The 7177-nt window shown below is 36.9% G+C and overlaps 1 pseudogene; it reads left to right on the forward strand.

Annotated features, from left to right (window-relative positions):
- The first annotated feature begins 3346 nt into the window (after window positions 1-3346).
- Window positions 3347-4423, forward strand: LOC121441561 (annotated as a pseudogene).
- The last annotated feature ends 2754 nt before the right edge of the window (window positions 4424-7177 follow it).

Genomic DNA, 7177 nt, shown 5'->3' on the forward strand with positions numbered 1-7177 from the left:
ACATTTAACCCCATAAAAGCTTGTAAATCTTATGGACATGAATTTCAATAAATTTACTTCTTATCCAATGATGATTAAAAATACTGAATAAGAGAAACTATATTATAATAAAAATTGATTATTAAAAAAATTACAAAATTTTTTTTAGGAAATTAGTATAAATAATTGAGAAAATATATGTTGCAAGTTATTGAAAAATGACTGACTTCTGTCTCTTAAAACAGGATTTAATACACTATAATGCATCTATATACTATGCATTTAATATAATATAAATGAATAAAAATGATTTTGTATCACTTATATTATCAAATTACTACTTTTGTCTGTACTATTCCTTTTACATCTTTTCCTTTTTCAGATCTCAGTTTACTTTTTCAATTTCTCAAAAAAAATCTGGAATCTTAATTTTTCATTTATGTTATTTAATAAAAAATTATATCAAATTATATCAACAGATGATAGTTATATGGATTCACACAGAACAAACTGATGTCATTAATTTTAGTAAATGTAGGATGAATAAAACAAGGTTATTATTATACCCATCATTTGTGAGGTAGAGGCAGAAGGATCAGTGTGGTTCATTGGCCAGTCAACTTAGTGTAATTTTTTTCCAAGTTCATTTTTGTATCTGTGGCTCTTTGCAAGAGGCTTTATAGTTCAACTCCTTCCCTCCTTCTCTCTCTCATGATATCTTAATATTAATATTTGTTACTTAAGAGATAAAAGTATTTTGTTGTGCCCAACATGTTTGAAATATGTGTGCATAGAGGAAAGCTTAAATTGAGCTAATAAGTGAATCCATTTTCTCACACCACTTTTTGGCATGAGGTATGTAAATAAAACCCATCCTCAGCCACTTTCAAATACACAATACATTGCTAACTGTTGTCACAGTGTTATACAATAGACCTTTTGAACACATTTTACTGTCTGCTTGAAATTTTCTCTCTTCTGAATAATGTCTCCCAACTTCCTCCAATCATAGTGTTCAAATTTGTGATATTTCACATGTAAGTATAACCATGCATCATTTATCTTTCTGTACCTGGCTTATTCAACATAAATAACATCAAAGTTCATTTGTATTATTGCCAATGACAGAAATTTCCTTTTTTAAAAAAGTATATTTTAGCCGGGCAGTGGTGGCGCACGCCTTTAATCCCAGCACTCGGGAGGCAGAGGCAGGCAGATCTCTGTGAGTTCGAGACCAGTCAGGTCTACAGAGCTAGTTCCAGGACAGGTTCCAAAGCCACAGAGAAACCCTGTCTTGAAAAACCAAAAACAAAACAAAACAAAACAAAAGTATATTTTAATCTTTTTTTAATGTGTGTTTGTGCATCTGTACATATATAGGAGTGCCTGTGAAAGGCCAGAGAAGGGTATCAATTTTCTGAAGCTTGTTACAAGCAGTAGGTTGCCCATCATGAGAGTTTTATAAAAGTAGTGTGCTCTATTAATAGTTGAGCCATATCTCCAGCCTGTTTTTCTATTTTTAAGGCTGAATAATAATTTATAAGAGTTGAAATATAGCAGCTTACTTTTCTCTTCTAAGGGTCTTCATGGTATTGCAGTTTAATTCAATGAGAAAAATTTACTCAGACAAAATTACAGTTGAGAAAAAAATAATTTTTTTAAAATTTAATTTTACAAGAAATATGTCACCTTTTGATATGCTATATATTAGAAATATGTCACTATACTCCAGAAAAGGGAATTTAAATTCTTTCTCTTCAAGGGGGAGACAGAATAGAATAGCATGGTATTTAAAACCATATGTCACTTGAAAAAAGTTTGTTTCTGCAATTATGTGTAGCAATGTAATATGATAAAAAAATTGCTAGACTAAGTCAATAATGCAAGGCCATTTAAGGTTTAAGACTGTTACCCTTCTGTATGCACTGTCTGCTTGTTTAAACCTACTTTTAAGAGAACAGTGTAACAGTCAACCTTGTTTGCCTTGGATTTCCCATGTAATCAACTTTAAAATCTAAATGCAAAGCTGTAATCTTAAATTATATACACTTGTATGTCCAAGACCCAAAAAGCAATGCATGTGGTATGTATTCATTTGCTGAAACCAGCAAATATGATTATAGCAGCATAATAAAAATGAATATACACAATATATAATGGACACAGCATGTGGGCATTGCTTCAAAACATTTGTTTCTTTGTTATCTCAATCAATTGGAGACAACAACTTTATCCCTTGAAAAACACTGTTAAAAATTCTTTAAATCACCTCTCATTCTTTTCCCCTGTTATCCTTTCTGTGATGTTCAAAAAATAGAGAGTAAGGCCCTTTGTTAGGGACATACAGTTACAGACTGTTGCAAAAAGCCACTTGTTTATCCTGGCCATCCAGCTAGCTTATACCAAAAATAATTACACAGAACCTATATTATTTAAAGAACTGCTTGGCCCATTAGCTCTAGCTTCTTATTGGCTAACTATTATATCTTAATTTATCCCATTTCTAATAAACTGTGTATAGCCACATGGCAGTGGCTTCCTGACAATGTTTTGGCATGTCTAGCTCTGACGGCTCCATGGCATCTCTCTGAATCTGCCTTCTTCTTCCAAGCATTCAGTTATGTCTTTCCCACCTACCTAAGTTTTGCCCTGCTATAGGCTCAAAGCAGTTTCTTTATTCATTAACCAATAAAAGCAACACATGGACAGAAGGACCTCCCACATCATTTCCCCTTTTCTGTTTAAACAAAAGGAAGGCTTTATCTTTAACATAGTAAAATTGTATATAACAAAACAGTTGTCAAGCAAGAATTACAGTTACAATATCTATATCTACTTTATCTTTTATCATAACTAAGGAAAAATATAACTATAACTATAAATTCTTCAACTCCATCAAAGACTCAGAAGGATATGATATTATCTCTTAGGTAAATCATAAGTATATTGTATGATACGAAACTGTATTAATTAAATCATTGGCCCATTAAATTAACTAGGCCCATTAGCTCTAGTTTCTTATTGGCTAACTCTTATATATTAATTAAACCCATTTTTATTGCCCAGACCAGCAGAGGCAGCAGCAGGAGCAGCCGCAGCCTGCACCCTCTCCTGCCTGCCCACCAGTCAGCCCTCCACCCACCCCAGGGTCTCTTTCCCCTTCCACCCCCTCCTCCGCCCGCCAGCAGTGGTGGGGGGTTGTCTTCCCGCTGGCCCCTATTGTTCCACCCCTGGCCTCCCGCCCTTCCCCTTCCTGCCTGCTCCCCTTATCTCCTCAGTCAAGTGGAGCCTCCAGTTTTGCCATTCACTTCCACCCGTGACCAAAGACTTCACCACTCGAAAGTCCAGCTCCCTATAACTACTAGACATGAACACTGGTGTGCTTGAAGGTGGATCAGATGTCACTCTTACTATCAGGCTACTTATGCATGGAAAGAAAGTTGGCAGTATCATCGGAAAGAAAGGAGAATCTGTTAAGAAGATGCGCAAGGAGAGTAGTGCACGTATCAACATCTCAGAAGGGAATTGTCCTGAGAGAATTATCACTTTGGCTGGACCGACTAATGCCATCTTCAAAGCGTTTGCTATGATCATTGATAAACTGGAAGAGGACATAAGCAGCTCTATGACCAATAGCACAGCTGCCAGCAGACCCCCAGTTACCTTACGGCTCGTGGTCCCTGCTAGTCAGTGTGGCTCTCTCATTGGAAAAGGCGGTTGCAAGATCAAGGAAATAAGAGAGTACAGGGGCTGAGGTCCAGGTGGCAGGGGATATGCTCCCCAGCTCAACTGAGCGGGCAATCACTATTGTTGGCATTCCGCCATCCATCATTGAGTGTGTCAAACAGATCTGCGTGGTCATGTTGGAGTCCCCCCGCCCCAAGGGCATGACCATCCCGTACTGGCCCAAGCCCTCGAGTTCTCCAGTCATCTTTCCAGGTGGTCAGGAAAGGTACAGAACAGGCAGTGACAGTGCGAGCTTTCCCCATCCATGTGCCTCAACCCTGACCTGGAGGGACCACCTCTAGAGGCCTATACCATTCAAGGACAGTATGCCATTCCACAGCCAGATTTGACCAAGCTGCACCAGGTGGCAATGCAACAGTCTCATTTTCCCATGACCCATAGCAATACCGGATTCAGTGGCATTGAATCCAGCTCTCCAGAGGTGAAAGGCTATTGGGGTTTGGATGCATCTGCTCAAATTACTTCTCATGAACTCACCATTCCAAATAATTTGATTGGCTACATAATTGGGTGTCAGGGCGCCAAAATCAATGAGATCCGTCAGATGTCTGGGGCCCAGATCAAAATTGCAAACCCAGTGGAAGGATCTACTGATAGGCTGGTCACCATCACTGGGTCTGCTGCCAGCATCAGCCTGGCTCAGTATCTAATCAGTGTCAGGCTTTCCTCGGAGACAGGTGGCATGGGGAGCAGCTAGAACTGTACAGATTCACCCATAATCCCTTTCTGCTGTTCACCACCACCCATGATCCATCTGTGTAGTTTCTGAACAGTCAGCGATTCAAGGTTTTAAATAGTTTATAAATTTTCAGTTTCTACACACTTTATCATCCACTCATGATTTTTTAATTAAAAGCGTTTTAATCCTTTCTGTGTTCAGCAATTACGCTGAGATATCCATATTGAGTTTTATAAGCTTCTCCCCCCTTTTCCTTTTTTTGGGTTTTTTTTTTTGGCTCATGAATATGTGTTTGCCATGGAAATGTAAGAGTGTAATGTTAATACATTTTAGTTTAGTTCTGTAATGTCAGGAATTTTTCAAAATAAATTAAAAGATGGACTGGAGCTTTGTTGTGAATAGAAACTGGCTGCCACAGTGACAAAAAAGTACATTTTGATTAACCTGTGTATCCCCACGTGGCTGTGGCTTAAGGGCTAATGTTCTGTCTGGCTCCAGTGGGGCTCCATGACTTCTCTCTGACTCCGCCCTTCTTTCTCCTAGTATTTACTTTAGTTTTCCCCACTTAGCTCTGTTCCCCTATAGCTCTGATAAGGGCCCAAAGCATTTTTTTTATTTATCAATGGTAATTACAGCATGCAGAGGGGGAATCCCACATCACAGGTTCCTGCCCTGTTTGTGTCTTTCTGACTTCCATTAATTTAGGACTGTGTTATGGAGCGCCCCTGCCCCAGATGCTTTTTCTCAAGCCATTTTAATACTGTAACAGAAACCTTCAAAGGGTCTTAACAGGGTCCATGAATGCAGGAAATGGGAAATAAGAGAAATAAGGGTAAGCAAGTTGCTGGATGGGGAATCCAGTGTTTTCAAGGATATTATGAGAATGCTCAAAGTATCAAACAAGCAGACATAGATTTTGGCCATCCTCTGAGGACTATAAAGAAGGGGAGGGACTAGGCTGTTTGAATTACAATTCAAAAGTGGGCCTGATAAGCAAGAAGAATCTGTGAACAACTGCATAAATGGAAGGGCTTTGAGTGTGGAAGCACATTATCTCCCTAAGGGGATAATTACTCTTACTAGTCTTTTCACATTTCATGGGGTAAACTGGATTTTTTGAAGGGTGATTCCCATAGCCAGGAAATTGTAAAGGTCAGTAGGATTCACTTTTAAGGAAGTGGACAAATATATGTAATATTTAGGGTAGTTTTAAAATGTTATGTATACATCCAGAGCCTGAAGTACATGACAAATTCTGTTCTCTTGTCAAGGAAGAAGTATCTTTTTCTATACCATCATCTCAAAACCCCTGACACATCTATCTTCCTCTTTTATGATATTTTAAATCTGTAAGTAATGATGTTGCTTCGCCTTTTGAAAATTGGTATCTAACAGGAAAAAGGAAGGTAATATCAGAATCTGATTATGAGTGGAGAATTCCATCCTTAATGGCCTCCAAGCATACTGACACTTATAATAGCTGCCATTCATTACCACATTAATCATAGTAAATAGATATCATTTGCATGCACGTGTATTTTTCAATATTATGTGCAAAATCTCTGAAGTAAAAAGGAAACATTTTATAGGAAACTGAATAGCTCGAGTTTAAGTTAATACATTTAATGCAAGATGTTGAGAAAATTGGGCTGGCAGATGATAAAAGCAATTGCCTCATAACCCTGTCTACCTAAATTTGATTCTCAGAATTCACAATGTAAGAAAAGAACAAAGTCATGAAAGTTGTTCTCTGACTTCTCTATATTCATGTTGTATCATGCATATACCTACATGCATACCCCACTCACAAATAGTGAATTAAAAATAAAATTGGGGAAATGACTGTTAACGATACAAGCTTCCTTTTTAAAGTATCTATTTGTGGACTGAAGGTAGAGCTCATTTGATCAAGTTCTTATCCAACATTAAGTATGCTCTGGGGCAGATACCCGGGACTGGAAAAAACAAAGGACATAACAAAATGAAACAAAGACCTGGTTCTGAATAAGTTGGTAAAAGAAAGAGACCTGAGAAATAAGTTCTCTCTTCCTTCTCATTTTTCATTCAGGATCTAAAAGGCTGTTCTTAAGCTTTACAAATAGTGGTAAATCCTCTAAGAAAATAACAGTGAATAATGTAGCTCAGTCACTTAGAAATGTAGCTGTAGCAATGAAGGACTTCTTAAGGAGCAATTGGAAATAAATTCCACAAACAAAAACTTCAGGATATTACAATTTTAAAAACACAGCAAATAAGAACTGCAGTAAGTAGTATATTATGCAGCTCGGAAAAGAAAATAAACAAACTAGGACTTAAAGTCCAATTCTCTCACTTGGTAAACTATAAGAATTGCTAAATTTAAGCACATGATGAATTATTTTCATGATTCTCAATGAGTGCAAACCAATTATATAAAATCAATATTTGAAAAAGTTACACATGTCTCACAATATGTGTGAATGTAAAATAAAGATGCCTAATCAGTAATACAAATATGAAATACTCTCAAGAATTAAGATCACATACATATTCTGTTCTTTGTTGCTTCTGTTCTACTATATACTTAGCAAATAATTAGTCCTTGTTTCATTTTCTCCAGCTCAGCCTTAATATGCATTGCATTTTAATCATCCCTAATAAATAGAAATTAGTCAACCATTTGTGGAACTATTCAAAAACCCTGTATGAATATAACAAAACTATATATTGCAAACCTAAATGAGAAATTGTTTGTGTTTATAGAAGAAAAATAGATCAAACAAAAGATGGATG

This window comes from Microtus oregoni, unplaced genomic scaffold (genome assembly GCF_018167655.1).
Source record: "Microtus oregoni isolate MIOR12 unplaced genomic scaffold, Mior012 000079F_003, whole genome shotgun sequence".
NCBI classification, from domain to species: Eukaryota; Metazoa; Chordata; class Mammalia; order Rodentia; family Cricetidae; genus Microtus; species Microtus oregoni.